This window comes from Octodon degus, unplaced genomic scaffold (genome assembly GCF_000260255.1).
Source record: "Octodon degus isolate 3935 unplaced genomic scaffold, OctDeg1.0 scaffold00023, whole genome shotgun sequence".
NCBI lineage: Eukaryota > Metazoa > Chordata > Mammalia > Rodentia > Octodontidae > Octodon > Octodon degus.
Window position 1 is genome coordinate 3,458,774 of NW_004524599.1, and position 16,874 is coordinate 3,475,647.

At 43.4% G+C, this 16,874-nt stretch overlaps 1 protein-coding gene across 2 annotated transcripts in view; it reads right to left on the bottom strand.

Moving 5' to 3' along the window:
* The window catches only part of Jarid2 (jumonji and AT-rich interaction domain containing 2), a 246,103-nt gene that overhangs the window by 149,715 nt on the left and 79,514 nt on the right, over window positions 1-16,874 (bottom strand). Inside the window, exon 1 of one of the 2 annotated variants that reach the window (XM_023712152.1) lies at window positions 2,776-2,795. The exons of the other annotated variant lie outside the window; for it this stretch is intronic. The gene's annotated coding sequence lies outside the window, so the exon portion shown is untranslated. Of the gene's footprint in view, window positions 1-2,775; window positions 2,796-16,874 lie in introns of those variants that run through there. 2 annotated transcript variants of the gene reach the window in all.

Consider the following 16,874-nt stretch of genomic DNA (forward strand, 5'->3'; position numbering starts at 1 on the left):
ATAAATAAATAAATAAAATTCAAAAAAATTAAAAAATAAAATTTTAAACTTTGTTCTATAAATCTCTTTAAGTTTTGAGTCATCCCACAGAAATGTCTCCAAATATAGTCCAGGAAAGATTGATTAGGCCCCACTCCAAAAGATGACCTACTACAGTGAAAATTCAGAGACAGCAAAGTAATAACGACAATGAAAAATAAATAAAAAATAAACATAACTTCCTTTTCCTACATTGGTGATTTTTAGAGCCATCACCATCAACACCCATGACCGAAAATTCTGAATTCAAACATACAATGTACATATATTTGCAAGCCGCTGGCGTAATCACTGAACATAACCTTTTTTTCTTTCTTTCTGTATTTAGGACAGAGTCTACAGGGTCTCAGTATGTAGACTGGACTCATAGTGATTCTCCTTTTTTCAGTCTCCCAAGTGCTGGGATTATAGACTCATGCCACCACGCCCAGTCTCAGCGCATCCCCAGAGCCAGACCAGCAATGCTCAAGCCCTGGCCACTGTGCCGGCACTTTAACACGCTGAGCTACTGGGCCAGGCCCAACATAACCATTTTTTAATGATCCCTTTAGCCATATGGTCCCAACTGCCTCCAAATGTTCACTTACATGTGTTCACGTGCACATGACCTCTAATTCTTGCAGAAAAGACATTCAGGGACAGTGCAGCTGCAAAACTCAGGTTCACGGAGACAGACAGGGGAAAGTTTCTTAAAATCATGGCTCCACATTCCCGTTCCCAAATGAGAGGAAGCTCTACATACAGGGACATCAAGTAAATGCAGAAAAGCAGGAAGGAAGATGGGGAAAAGCCACACCAAAGCCCACTAATCTGCGCTACAGACCAGAGAACCATCAGCATAGTAATTAAAACCAGAATCTGGGAAAGCAAAGAAAACTTAAAAGAGGTGCAAACATTCATAACAAGAGGAGGAGACTCATGGATTTAATTACTTCCACTATACATGACAATTAAGAATAAATGGTGGAAAACCACAAGACAACAGACAGTAAAGAAAAAAAGTTGAATGCTGATTGCCATTTGCATTAATGACAGGAATTTCTAATACCTGCTATAAGCTACTGTGTAATAAAAAATGAATTACTCTCCTAGTGAATAAACAAATCTACTCATGAAAGCCAGGTTCTTCAGGAACCACATTTAAAATACTTTATGCCTTCAAAAAAATCCTCCAACTAGATGCTTACATACACGTGTAACAGGATGACCGAGGCTGAACCTCTTCAAAGGTTCCGATCCCCACCTGCCAACAATACTAGAGACTTGTGTTATCACGACAGGAAATTCGCTTAATAATAATGTTATTTGAAATGCCATCAGCTGAATAATTATAAGAATAAGCAGTTACTGAATTTTTGTGTACAAACATCACCCCAAGTGCTCATAATTCCCCCTGAAAGAAAGGCTAACTTGCCCCAGATTGCAGACTTAAGTGGCAGGGCAGATTCAAGTCAGGCAAGCTCCCTCCCCAAGCCCTAAGTTCTCAACCTAACCGAAGTGAGCCTTCCATCTCCGCATGACTGAGTGAAACCAGAACTTTCCCCCATGTAACTTAAGAAAACGCAAAGAAATGGATTGCTCTTCAGAAAATCTACACCACAGGGGAATAAAGCCTGAATTTGTATTTTAAAGAAGAAATTTTATAAAATCCACACATGGTCTTAATTTCATCCCTAACAATGCGACAGTAATAAAGAGGCAGCCACATTATAAATTGAATTTTGGCTGAAAATTCCCCAAGAGGTTGAACAACTTTCCCACATGCTGTCTAATTCCTACAAAAAGCCCTTTTCCAATTACTCAGGCAACAGACAAGAATAAAGTAACTCCGTCATCAACAGGTGGCATCCTAGACTTTCACATTTTCAACTCACAAACAAGGCAATTAATTAACAAAGGTTCTCAGGACGGCCCAGCTTCAGTTATAATATACACAACCAGACTTTATCTCTGTCCGTTTTCTACAGCACAGCAGGCAGGCAGAGGTGATGGACCGGTAGAAAGCGTTCAGTCATACTGCACTAAGAATACTAAGCTGTACTAGATTCTGAAGTCCGTATCAAGACCTTGGTAAATGGCCTCAGAAGAAACCTGCCTGCTCATACAGATGATGAAGTGTAATTCTATAAAGCTTGAATTCGAAAGCCCCTGTACTAGACTCCTCAGAGCCATCCCGGGGAAGCAGTAAGCAAATCCCTGAGCACGGAAAACAGCTGCAACATGAGAAAAGCAAATTATAGGCAAAATTCACATTTGATGCGCATTATAGGACTTTTTTGCAACAGCAGCAAATTTGATTCTCTAATTAAATTAAGGCTCTGGCAAAAAATTAAAATCCTCAAGGATACATCAGAAAGATGGAAGACAGCCATTCGAAATACCACAAAGAGATCCAGACTTCTAAAACATACAGAATATTAATAGTTTTTAACGGAACACTCGTAATAAAGTTAATATTAATTTTAGTATCAGCTGACATCTACAAGACTGTATGAATCTGAGACTGAAAATATTACTGCATGACAGAAAACTTTTTGAAGGCAAGAGTCAACCTGGCATTAAACTCTTCTGGAGAAAATCAGAATACACAAAGCCATGTGTTAGCTAGGGAATCAATCAAACAACTCCAACCAACACCAAATAATGTATCTATTCAAGGGAAGAAACAGCCAGGGATCACTTATCTGGGGCCTAAATTAGGGAATCTGCAGCAACTATATAACCTCGCAAACTTACTTTCTAAAGCATGAACTGTGGCCAGGTGTGGTGGGTGGTACACAACTGCAATCGCACCCCTCAGGAGGGTCAGTGGGAGTTCCAGACTCTGACAGTACGCTGGCTATTCAGCAACGTACACTCTCTGTGGATGTGAATGTGACATATCTCAACCGACATTCTTTTTAATCCAGAGCACTCTACTACACCGCTCAAGCATCACTGAGTAAAACTAATGGAGAATTACGCAACACCTTTCTTTTATATTTACTTTCCAGTACTATTTTAAGGACTGGCCACTACTATGAGAGTGATTTTCACAACCACCACTGAAAATGATTTAAAAAAAAAAAAAAAAAAATCACAACTCATTCCCAAGTATGACAGATTATCTTGGGCTCACTTAAAACCAAAACAAACTTTACACTGGACTGCCAGAGGGCACTGGACCATGGCTCACAGCTCTGCTTTTGCAACCTAGCAGCTATTTTGCAAAGAAATGGTGCTCCCAGGTAAGAGGAGTGTGCAGAAGGACAAATCAAGGCACGGAAGCTATTCTCCAATTATTAATTGCTTTGTTTTTAATGTAACAATTTACCCCTGGCTTTTCCTTGTCTGGCTGGCTTACGGTCTTGTGATCATGATGCCAAGATCAATGCACATTAGTCTAAACAGTTTGATCTTCCCCAGACCTTGCTTCTGTCAAAGATAACTAAAGAGCAACATTAACTCAAAGAACATCTGCTAAACGTTGGGAGGACACAGTGACAGGCTAGCTGGCCTCCCTTCCTCCCGTCAGTGGAATCACCTATATAGCCCAAGCCTCTTTGATATACAATAATGTAGTATTTTCGATGCACATACAACTCTCTGGTACCCTTGATACAGTTGAGGAGTTTTTAACATGGCAATCACCATCTCTGAATTCCACCAGTAGTAAGTAATAATGTCCATCAAAATTATAGGACTAGAGCTGGCGAGGCAGCTCAGCTGACTAAGTGCCTGCTTAGGCAAACACAGGAACAGAGGTTCAATGCCCAGCACCACATGCGATGACAGCCTCAGGAGGACAGAGACCAGGTGTGATGGAGCAGGCCCGTGATCCCAGTGCTGGGGAGGCTGAAAACAAGAGGATCACTATGAGGCCGAGCTGCAGTAGTGAGAACCTACACCAAATACATAAATAAAAACCAAAATTGTAGGGCTTACTGGATTACATGTGAAGGGAACTTAATGGCACCCTTCCTTAGAGCTGCAACAGGAAAATCCCAGAAATTACAGCAGCAAACTTAGTTTTTGTTGTTGTTGTTGTTGTGGTGAAGCAGTCATTAAATATGGCAACCATCACTAACCACTGTACCTCCCAGGGACAAAATTAAAGCATCTGAAGTCAAAGCAACCATAGCATAGCCATGAATGTGCAATCTTTCTGCACTATTAGAGTGCTCCTACAAAACCCACTTGGTACAGCTCACAATAATTCATTGTAAGCCTCTGGTGCCCCCATCCTACGCAGTCTGATCTTGACTATACTACTATATGACATCATTATACTACTTTAAATGATAGGTAAATTAGAATACAAAATAAATATGGGGATGGAAAAGTCAACATATTGGTCATTTCTTCACTGGAGAAGGTAGTCAAATAATCTTACTAAAAACAAAGAGCTGGAGTCAGGGAGCTGGCTCAGTGGAATAAGCACTTCCCTGTCAAGTGCAAGGGCCTGAGTTCAATCCCCGGTTCTGTCACCAAAAACACAAAGGGCTAAGTGTGGAGGACCACCCAAAGTCTCTCCATTGAAAGAAGAAAGTCTTCATTTTGGCTAAACCTGGCCCTGTTTCCACGTATTCACACGCACAGCCCTGACTTTATCTCTTGAAATGGCTTTAAGCAATGCAAATGAGTCCAGCCAGGATGCTGATGTGTGGGCTTTCAAGCGAGAGGACAGGCCAGTGTTACCCCAGGAAGCATCCGCAAGCAAGCCGGGCGGGAAGGAGGACCATGCTCCACGCTGTCAGCTGTAATTCAGCCTCGAGAAAGAGGCCACGACATGTCAGAGCATAAAAAATTACACAGACGCTTTTTGTTTGCTGCTTTTGGGATTTCACTGCACTATTTGAAAACATGAACTGCTAATACAAGGTATTCATTACTGGTATAAATGCTGTTTCTTTTTATGCAGCTTCTAAACACCAAGATGAACCCAAATTACACTTTAAAGTACAAAATAGTGTCAAACTGCAGAAAACTGTATTCTCTTGCTGCTGTCTGAGCCTTTCTCGGCACTGCACACTTTCTCTAATACGTAACTTAATTTGTTTAAACATTCATTGAGTATTGATTGGTGCAGGCAGTATATGGCCCTGCCGGTGCCACAGCACTACTCCACACTCACCCCCCTCCCTCAAGACGATTGCTTATTTCCATTTACTAGAGAATAAATCCTCTTAACGGGCATCTCGCAGGTAACCCCTACAGCACGATGTTCCCCAAGGAAGAAACTGTGTTCACCTGAGCTTTTCTGGTGGTCAGCCAGAAAATGCAGACCAGAGCTGGGGCAAGTCTTGCTGCTGCACTGCTGAATGCTCTACAGAGGGCAACGCACACGGGCGGGCAAGCAAGCAAGCAAGGACTCCAGCCTCGGGGTGGGGCCTTTCCCCTGGACTGCCCGCTTCCTTACCTGCTGCGGAGAAGCTGAAGGCCCTTGCCTGCTATTGCTAGGCAAAACCCTGCCTGTGCAATGAGTGTCTTTCATTTCCCAGTCAAAATGTGCAAGAGGGGCTGGGGTGATAGCTCAGTAGAATAAGTGCTTCCCTGGCAAGTGCAAGGGTCTGAGTTCAAACTCCGGTTCCACCAAAAAAAAAAAAAAAAGTGCAAGAGTGAGAAAGAACATGCTGGAAGAAGAACATTCATGCAAATAGGTGCAGAAAGCGAACAGCAGGCATGGGCAGGGAAGAGTGCTGCTATTTCAGCATGACTGTTCTATGCTGCTCGTCAGACAGGGAAATAACTCAGAACTGCACAAAAGAAACCATCAAAAACTTTTACATAACAGTGAAAATAACACTTATTCTAACATCACAGGGGCAGGAAGGAGAGCGTGGGTAGAGAAGGAAAAAAAGGCTTCCTTTTGAAAACAGTCTCCTTTGTTTTGCCCTTTTTTAAGAGGTAAACGTCATTGGACATATGAAGTAATTGATATTTATACACGCATGCATATACACACAGTTTCCTGCCTCAAAGTGGTCAGGATTTTGAATGTTAACTCTTTCTGTACAGACAGACATGCCTGCACACCCAGCTTGGCAGCAAACTCCAAGTGTAACAACTCTCAAGTGAGCTCAAGATTCAAGACTAAATACAGTGAGCATTTTACATGGAATGCACAGGGACACTGCCCACTGAATACCAAACAAGACACACTTCTGACCTGAAAGGAGCCAAGGAAGAGTATTTAGAGACAAAAGGACGGGGAAATAGAGGGAGACAGAAAGCAAGGGCGAGCTCCCAAGCTTATGTTATCACTTTTCCAACATCTCCACTCGACAAACAAAGGGCAATAGACTTTATGATGCGGGAAAGGCAAATCTGCTCCAGGAATCAGGAGTACCCCTTTTTTTTCAATAGCATAAGACTGCTGCTAACTACGAGCTCCTGTAACAGGCAACAAGACACTCCATTAATGAAAAGTAAAGCACCTGCATGTGCACCTAACAGACCAAGCTGCTGTTTTCACCTGCTTCAAAGCCTTCCCACCAGCCTTCTTTGCAAGAACTTGCTCAGCAAAAATTAATCAGTCTTTATTTCCTAACCATTTTATAACTGTGACAAAAGAACAACCCCCCCCAAAAAAAAAAAAAAAATCACAGCATCTGTACTATGGAACATATATCCCTGGAATCAAGAATGCATAGAAGAAAAGCAATTACAAGTCACAGAAAGTTGAATTGTTTTGTCCTCACTTAACATATGGAACCAATCAGAATAATGAAAATAAGTTAACTTTTGTCTGGTAAAGGTATTTGGTAATGAAGTTCTCCAATGCTGACTGCACATCAGAATTAATCAAACATGCAAGAAATACATAATCCTAGGTACACATAACTACATATTCCCCAAAGTTTTACTTCATTGTTTTTAAACCATAATCCTGAATTGTAACAGCAAACCAATGCTAATTTAGAACACTGAAGGGGGTGTGTTTTTAACAAGCTCCAGAAACTGGTTTTCAACATGAGGAAATTAGTACAACATTCTTTCCCTGGGCAAAATGGTTTCCTTGCAAACGCCATTATCTGTCATCATATACAAGTATTTACAAAGGTTGTTTTACATGTACATCTACAATGTGCTCTACATTCTAACTAAATGGCAAAAATACTACTATTGAAGTTTGACAAAAGTAATTCTCTCTGAAATTTCAAAAACCAAGAATATATAATCTCAGATCTCTGTTTTTCAAATATATGGGAATACAATGAATGTCTGGACATGGCCAATTATTCTTCAAACAAGGATAGCTGAAAACACATAAGCAATTTGGAGCTGACACACTTCCTACTTCAGCCACCTCTGGGGGACATCAGTCAGCTAGGTTCCCAAGCTTGAGCTTCAGGGATGGAAGCCCAGCCACTAGGATTGTTGGAAGGCGGCCATATGTATCCAAGGGAAAGGGCATACAGGACCTGGTCTAAAGCAGACATGGCAAAAAAGAGTGGCTGCGGTAAGAGAAGAGGGCAGAGGCTTCAGCACAGCCCTGCAGGATGGACAGCAGGCACCAGGTGAGGACACACACACACACACACACACACACACACACACATCACAGGACAGGGCTCAAACTGGAAGCAAAGGGAAATCAGTGTCCCAGGTGCACAGGGAGGGGGCCGAACTTTTAAAGAGAAGTCCAATGTGTCAAATGCTCAGCTGTCAGTATCTGCCATGAGCAAAATGACCCTGACATTATTAAAAGTCATTTTCAAAATCAGGGGGGTAGACAGATGAGAAACCCCAAGGCCCCCCTCCAATGCTACTAACATAAGGCTTTCAATTACCATGTGTAACACTGAAAGAAGGAAGAGGCTGATAAGCGTTTACTAATGTGAATCAAGAAGAAATCCCACTGGATTAATTTCATTAATTTTTGGAAACTGAACCAACAAAAATAAGTAATACTATTCATGAGCATAGGTGATACTGTACACAATTACAACCCAGTTTAAATTTCAAAAAGATCTACTGTATCTTCAGTGGTAGGCTCTCTCAAACATCACAGTAATGAACACTGAGGATGCTGTACAGTAATTTTGTAAACAAGTTCTATATGAGCCCTCCAGAAGCCAAAGCTGGTTGGGGAGATAGCTCAGTGCCATAAGAAACTGTTTCTGGTACTGCAGAGGCCAAAGCTGGAACTAAGATGTTAGCACAACAGAGCAAAAGGAACAGCCTGGGATCCAGTCACTGAAGGCGAGGATGCCCCTGGCAATGAGGCCAGGCCGAAAGCTCTGGCTTGAGAACTGTAAGAATGGTCAGAAGGTGGAGATATTGAAAATAAACAGAAACAATGCCAGGTCGGTGAGACAGCTCAGCAGACTAAGTGCCTGCTTAGGCAAGACCGGGAATAGATCACCGAGCTGGCGCTGGTGCCCCTGGGTTCACTGAGCCAGCCATAGAGACAGGGTCTGGTGGTGCAGGACTGTAACCCCAGCTCTGGGGAGGCTGAAAACAAGGATGAGTATGAGTCCAAGCTGCAGTGAAACCCTGAGTGAGCGAGCAAGGAAAACATTATTCCCCTGGACCCATGTAAATGTCCCCATAGAATAAATACATACGCAAGTATTAAAAATGTCTTTATGGGGCCGGCCAAATAACTCGGTGAACTACAGCGCCTGCTTAGGCAAAGCACAGGAGCCGGGGTTCAATCCTCACTATGCAGTGCCAGCCCCACACCCAGGGCATGCTGAGATGACAACTGAGACTGGGCGTGCTGTGGCGTGCGCTTGGGAGGCAGAAAATAGGAGGATCACTATGAGTCTGATCTATGTTATGAGACCCTGTAGACCCTGTACTGAAAGTCTTAAGAGAAAGTCTTTATGGAAACTGCCATGAAGAACAGAAGAAGGGCCCATAGGAACTCAAGAGGGGTTCCAAATATAACCAAGCCATCCCTATGGGACTCCTGTGACCAGGTCAAATTTTCTTCCATTCTGCAGCACACTGAAGATGCCTCACCAGAGCCATAACCTGTTAACGTATGATTTATTATAATTAAGCAACACAGTGTAGAAGCTTAAATTAGAGAAGGCTGCTGTGTCTTCATGCTGTCAGAGCCCTGCCTGTCTGCACATCCACATGAGATGCATGCACACTTCAGAGCACCTCTGCAGGTCTGCAGCGCGCCTTCCTCTGGGCTTATGAACCTGGCACACGTAAACTCCCGCTTTAAAGGCTTGCCCACTCGTGTTCTGTTTTGTATTCACATCCCAAGCGAGAAATGACAGACAGGGTGGGGACCCAAGCCCTGTGCACCTATAGGAACTACTACCACATCAGTGTGCTTTTCTTTGTCTTTGTTTTTGTGGCCAGCTCAGCCCACTCTGGGGGCAGGATTGCCGTGGAATGTGGTGCTGGGGATCGAACCGTGGTCCTTGTGCTTTGCCTAAGCTTGTCTAAGCAGGTGCTTTAGACCACTGAGCTATCTCTCCAGCCCTTAGTGTGCTTCTCTTGGCCCAATCTGCCACTCCTGTTCTTTTTTTAAAATTTTTATTTATTTGAGAGAGAGAGAGAGAGAGAGAGAGAGAGAGAGAGAGAGAGAGAGAGAGAGAGAGAGTCAGTCAGTCTATGTGGTGTGTGTGGCCAGCTCAGCCCACCAGGGGGCGGGGCTGGCTGGCATGTGGTGCTGGGGGATTGAACCGCGGTCCCTGATGCTTTGCCAAGCTTGTTCTAAGTAGGTGCTTTAGACCACTGAGCCATCTCTCCAGCCCTGCCACTCCTGTTCTGATGACCACCTTGAATCTCATTTCTGATCACAGATAATGCAATGTTCTATTCTCTTTGACTTACACATCCCTAAACTAATCTAAATGCACTCGGAGACATTCTTACACACCTGTTTAGGGGGTGAATAACATGTAGTATGTCCACACAGTTATTCAACAAAAAAACTGAATTGTGGAAATGGACAGTGATAGGTGTCATACAATCGAGGCCAAGACGATCTAAGTGGAAGCACCTGCCACAGCCATAGAACGCATGATCCCCTTTATAAGAAAAAATGCCCACAGCAGGAATGCCTATGGTGACGCAAACTATGCTAGCACTGGAAAGAGACTGGGCAGCCAACGAAAGAGAACATTAACTGGCGAGACAGCTTGATGATCTAAGCACCTGCCTACCAAGTGCAAAGACCTCAGTGTGAGCCCTGGAAACCCAGGCATGCCCTGCCAGCCACCAAAACACTCGATGGTGGCGCATGCCTATAATTCCTGCACTGGAGAGGCTGAGACAGGAGGAGCACGAATCCAAGCTGCTGGAGACCATGCACCAAATAAAGAAAAGATTAAAGAAAAAAGAAAGAACCAATGTCTGTTAATTTGTGCAAGGCTTTCTTAGGGAAATAGTCTGAAATGAGGTGATGGTACAGTGTACGTTTAGCCATGAATATACTAGGGATAAATTTTATATGCATTAAGGTCACATTTTATGGTATGTACATTACACCTCAATGAAGCTTTTTACCACAAGGATGTAAGAAGCCACTTTAAGAATGCATGGAGGATGGGGTACAGTGGCTCACACTTGCAATCCCACCTCTGGGCAGGCTGAGGCAGGAGGATTGCTGTGAGTTTCAGCCCAGCCAAAAAAGCATCACGGGCAGAGCAGGAAGTACCAAAACTAATACTAAAATGTGAGCTGCCCCTCAGTTCATATCCACTATGAACACTGTTTCCTTTCCAAACTCTGTGGGCTCAAACAGTGAACCCCTCCACACTTCCTCCAGTTTGGAGAGCCTCCTGGACTGCGGGGCACAAGGAGCCCGAGCAAAGCCATGGGCCACAGCCCGCAGGACCCCAGTGCCTTCTCTTGGCACTCATGGTGAGGGTTCTGTCTGTCACTGTAACAAATGCTGCTTCCCAAGTACAGAACAGGTAACAGACTTTGGACACAAGTTCTGATTTTTAAAGGTCGAGGCTATGGCTTAATGGTAGGGGGCTTGCCTGTGTGCCATGTCCTGGGTAAAATCCCCAGCATTTTTTTTTTTTTTTTTTTTTTTTGTTAAAATTCAGGGAACTGTTTATAGCCAGGGATGGTGGTACACTCCTACCATCTCAGGACTCTGGGAGACTTAGGCAGAAAGATTACAGGTTCATATCCAGCCCAGGCAACTTATGGAGTCCCTGACCCAAAAACTTAGAAGGAGGCTGGCAAATATACAGCTTAGCACAAAGGCTCTGGGGTTCAATCTGCACAATTAAAACTAAAATTAATATTCCTCTTTCCACAGTAAACTGTTTTTATACAACGCTACTGTGAAACACCTGCCAGCTTAATGAAAATAAAGATTTGGTTTTTTACTCGTGGCTCATGTCAATGTAATTACATTAAATATTATCATTAATGAAAATGAGTTGTATTCAGGTGTGGCGGTGCTGAGGAGGCTGAGGCAGGAGATCGCTGTGAAACAGCAGTCTGAGGTCAGCTTGACCAAAAAAAGCAAGACCCTGTTTCAAAAAATATTTAAGTTTATTTAGAAAATTAATTCCTGAGGGGCTGGTGAGATGTCTCAGTGGTCTAAAGCACCTACTTAAGCACAGGGACCGCGGTTCAATCCCCCAGCACCACATGCCAGCCAGCCCCGCCCCCTGGTGGGCTGAGCTGGCCACACACACACACACACACACACACACAAATTAAAAAGAAAATTTTTTAAAAAAATTTAAAAATAAAAAAAAAATTCAACTTTGAATTATTTTTGTGATTCCAGAATCTGCCTCTGTTCTTTTCTCTTCCCTCCTTCACAAATGTTTGTGACAGCCCCTGGGAATAAACCAGTGGACAAACAAACAAAAACAAAAACAAAAAAAAGTGGAAGTCTCCAAAAGGCACTCAATAGGAAAGCTTTAAGTGAAATACTGGCTTGGGGCAGCTCGAGATTGTAAGAGTGATGGTTGATACAGCATATCCTGGGCTCAACGCCCAGAACTGCCAAAAGGAAAAAACAGTAATAGAAGATAAAAGTGCCCATTTGGAAACCCTCCTGTCTCTCAAAATTACTTATTCCTATTCCACATTCCTTTTCCAAACAAATTTTCATATTCTAGGGACTGTCTTCTGCTGCCAACCACCACAAAGATGACAACAATCACCACCACCACCACCACCACCACCACCACCACCAGGCTCCATGGGTTTTGCTTTTCCTGAAACAAGTGAAGACTTCGATGCATACTCATTGAAGAAAACACGCAATTTGAAATTTTCACAAGTAAATGAAGTATTCATGGGAGTTTTCTCTGTACTTAAAAGACTCCCTCTCTTAAACAATTATTTAATTACAACAACCAACATATTTTTCACAGAACATTTTCAAAGTCTTTTTTTAAAAAGACATTATTGTGAAGTAGTCATGCCTCCTAAGGAACAGGAAAAACGGTAATTTATTTTCTCCCCTTGAGAAAGCTTCTGATGTCACCTTCCAACTACTGACAGCTCTCTTCAAGGCTTGCATCTTTAGCTGATTCACCAAAAGCAGATAGTGCAAAGACGTTCTGACTACACAGTCTCCATTATTCATGCCAGGAATTGTTCAAAGCTCTGTGTTAATTACTTTCTTAATACACATTCTGTACTTTTCATGTACCTAGGATGACCGATTTTTGAAATAGGAACTGTCCCTTTAAAGAACACCAGGTACTCATCTAAGATTGCTCATCTGTGCCATTTATAATCTTAGTTCTACTAAAACAAAAATGCACTTAAGGAATTAACATTATTGGAGAGTAAACTGGAAAAAGGAGGGGGACCCACACCCTGACACCACACTTCCTCCGGTAATTTGGTCCTGACCACTGTGTTGTATCAAGCGCTGACCACACAAGTGGATCCACTTAACCATTCCGGTGCTGGCGCAGGATGTGGACGCCGCGGTATTAATGAGCACGAGAGCTTATAACATAACCTCACCAGACCAAATAACCTCCTGGCCACACAAGTAGAAAATAATTAAAACAAGCACGATTCCAATTTAACTTCGTAACCAGATGGTGAATGAAAAAGCAGACAAAGAGTCGTTTTGTGAATAACCTGGGGAACAGCCCCTACAGTTTCTTTTTAAAGTTACAGCCTGAATTGTGAAATCAAAGAAAGGGGATGCAAAGGTTCTTGCAAGAATGTAGAGCTACTAGAGCATATGTAGGTCCAATTCCCCGGGTCATGACCAGAGAACATCCCTACTCACTCCTTAATGAATACCAGATTTAATTACAGCAAAACCCCAGAAACCAGTGAACATTAATAGAGGCTCTGAACACTATTTCAATGTTCGGTGTGGAACATAAAGAAACACAGGAATGGTTCACATGTGGGTGGATTCTGAGGCCACGATGCTGACCAAAATATGTCAGACACAGAAGGTTACATATCACACCATCTCTCTTACATGAGAGATGCAAAACATAACAGATTTAAAGAGCAAAGTGAAGAGACAGGAACATGAGGAGGCAGCTTTGTGGAGAGGAGGAGATCTGGGGAAGGGGAAGTAGAGATGGAGGAGGAAACACGATGACCACTCCAGGTCCCCAGAAGGAGGGCAACTACTACAGATGCAAACACATACTAATAAACATAATTTAAAAAAAAAAAAAACACGGTAAAGTTTTAGACAAACACAACACAAACATTCATGAAATTTCTACATACATCTCTTCCCCCAAAAAATACAGTTCTTGGCAAACTTACTCAATCCTTTCACTTCCCCTGCCAAGAAAGGTAAAAGCTGGCTCCTGTGTGGACAACTGAAGAAAACATGAAACAAAGAACCTTAAGGGCACAAGAACTCTAACGTCAGCCCACACACTGCAAGACAAAGGCCAAAGGGCCGCCTTGACCTTCTCAGACTTCAGAGTGCACGCACCTCAACTCACTATTGAAGATAAAAGCTCTCACTTACAAAAGAGATGCATTAAGGTGTCTTATGTACCCTCACTTGGGGATGAAAGGACAGCACCAAGAGACCGTTGTACTGTCTGGTGTGTGAGGCCTACAGACACACTCCCCAGAGATTTACAGTGAACTTGACGGAGTGAAATCCTCACTGAATTCATTTTAGCCATCACCACCAACAGCCCCTAATTCTGAGATATCCCAGTAGTGGGTCAATTCTCCCTATAATAAACCCCACCTGGCCCCTCTTTGACAACCATACCTTCCCAACCCTTGCAGGGTTAATGACAACCACAGAGCAGGCTCCCAGGCCACAGGACCAAGGACAGTTCATTGATGATGGAGGGAACTGCAGGCCCAAGGACATCACAAAATAATGCAAACATGCATGTTAAAAGCACATTTGTTTCTGCCTCTTTCTGTTTTGGCACCAACACACAGACTGTTTCTTTAGGTTTCTAAGCTGTGTTTTGTCCTTCCCTCCTCCAACCCACCCCACCACCCAGGATGGTGGTGGGTTGGGGGGAGATAAGGCTCATTATATAATTCAGGCTGGCCTGGACACACTACATACTCAGGCTGGTCTCAAACTCAATGTGATCCTTCTGCCTCAGTTTCCCTGCAGGGATTACACACCCAGCCTCTAAAACTGTTTCTGATCAGTGTCCATTACCTTGAGCCAGTGAATTCAGAAACATACAGATACAGAACCAGCCTTTCAGGGTATTCTGACAACCTACTTCTTCTAGTCACGTCTCAAGATTTTGCAGCTAGAGACAAGGGATGTCCCCCTATGCCACTTGGCTATGGATAGGGATCTCCAGCTATAGGGCCAATCGAGGGATCTTTCCTTACCCGATGCCAGGCAAACAACCTTCTAGCCAGAACCATATCCTAAGTTTGGACACAGACTAGATTCTGAATGTAGTCTCTGGAAGAGACTTTCCACATTTCAAACCTCTCAGGCTAGTACCCCTAAGCATCAGGCAAAATTTAGCCCTGATCTAAGCAGTACCATGTCTAATCTTTTAAGCCTCATGGTAACACTAAAAAATTTTAGAATTACTTTCAAGTATCTCAATGTGCCCAATTCATACAGAAGAAAGTGGCAGAGCAGGAGAAGCAGTAGCTAGCAGAGGTGTTGTAATATTTGGAAACACTGTACAAATGTGAAGCAGATCTTGCCCTTCTGAGACACAAGATGTGCTCAGTAAATAGCTAATTACTAGTACTGGCCTAAAGAGGGTTCTGGCACCTTTCTGCAAGATCTGTCAGCTTTGTGAATTCCTTCTGGGGAGAGTTTTGCTCCCTTAGGCCTCAGAGCACTTTAAGGGGCATGTATTCAAATCACGGTTTATACAGACAAGGCCCCAAACGCTCCTGGAATCACCAGCTTCACCCCATGCTGCAGGACAATGACCCATCATGAGCTCTCACTCGAGATTCCCTCACGTGAGCAAGTTTCCCAGAACAGTCACAGGAGCCAGGCCTGCTGCAAACATTCACTCGCGATCCACCAACAGGATTGGTTCAAAGATGACCAGGACAGGGATGGAGAAAAGGGAGCCTCTGAAAACAAGAGTCTATGTGCCTGTATAAGACAGGCGTAGGGACAGATCATGAATAAAGAACTCACACAAGTAGGGGGTATATCTGTGGCATAGGGAAAGCTTCACAGAGGAAGACAATCTCACTCTTAGTGATGAGAAGTTAAAAACGGGGAGGCAGAAACCTAGTCTAGGCCCAGCACTGCATCATAGCATATCCATCTGATGTAATTTACACTTTCTGTACAAACCGCTGCAGAACCAAATGTCTCCTGCCCTGCTCCTTTCAAAGAAAATGCTGGGCACTCTGCTTTACCGTAGATCCCTCCATCAGCATTCTGAGTTCTTGGTCCTATTTCCCCTGCTGTGAACCAACCTCTAGATGCCATAGGTGGCAGAAGCCAACCACTGCAGGTGTCAGTCACACCTGCATAAGAAGCCACCACCAGGCAGACTCCTTGGGTCACTGGGACCTCAGCTAAGGGGGTAGTGACAGCTCTCCACTCCCACACACCCTTTATGTCACAGCACTCATGCTTCTAGACATCAACGAAGTATCATACACAGTGGCCGAGGATGGTCTATCGCCAAAGCAAAGTCCACCAACAGGGTTCAGAATGCGCCCTCAACACTGAGGGCAGATCAGCCAACACACCCCTCACACTGGAAAGCAGTGCCTCTCAGATTAAGTGATGCCATTTCAGCAACAACAAAGCAAAGAGGAAGGAGAGTAAACACAAACTTGGGCTCTTATCAGCCAATCTCAATGTGTGGACTTCAGTTTTAAATTAATCTTTACCAAGACAAAACATTCCACATTGGTGGAAACTTGAACACCAACTTGTTCTTTAATAGCAGGAAACTAATTAGTATCCTTACCCGTGAGTATTTTCTTTATATAGAATCCCCGTTCTTAATGAAGGGCTGGAAATGTAATTCAGTGGCAGTGTGCTTGCTTAGCATGCACAAGGCACTAAGAGTTCCATCTCCAGCACTCAAAAAATGCTATCAATACTAATGAATGTGTTGGGGCCGGGGAGATGGCTCAGTGGAACAAGCGTTTCCTGGCAAGCGCAAGGGCCTGAGTTCAATGCCCGGTTCTACCAAAATAAATAAATAAAGTGGCTGGGCCTAGTGGCACATGCCTGCAATCCTAGCATTCAGGAAACTGAGGCAGGAGGACCGCTGTGAGCTGAAGGCCAGTCTGGGCTACGTAGCTTCTACTGTGCCAAAGCAGGAAGTATGGCACTTCTGTACAAAGAGGATCTACACCAGACAACATATAGACAGAGGAACTGTCACACTGTTTCATTACAGTTTGAACTCTCAGCAATTATTAAGGATCCAAGAGAGTTGTTATTTACAAAAACTTTATACTGTCAAGCAACCTAAGAAATTGTCTAAATAATA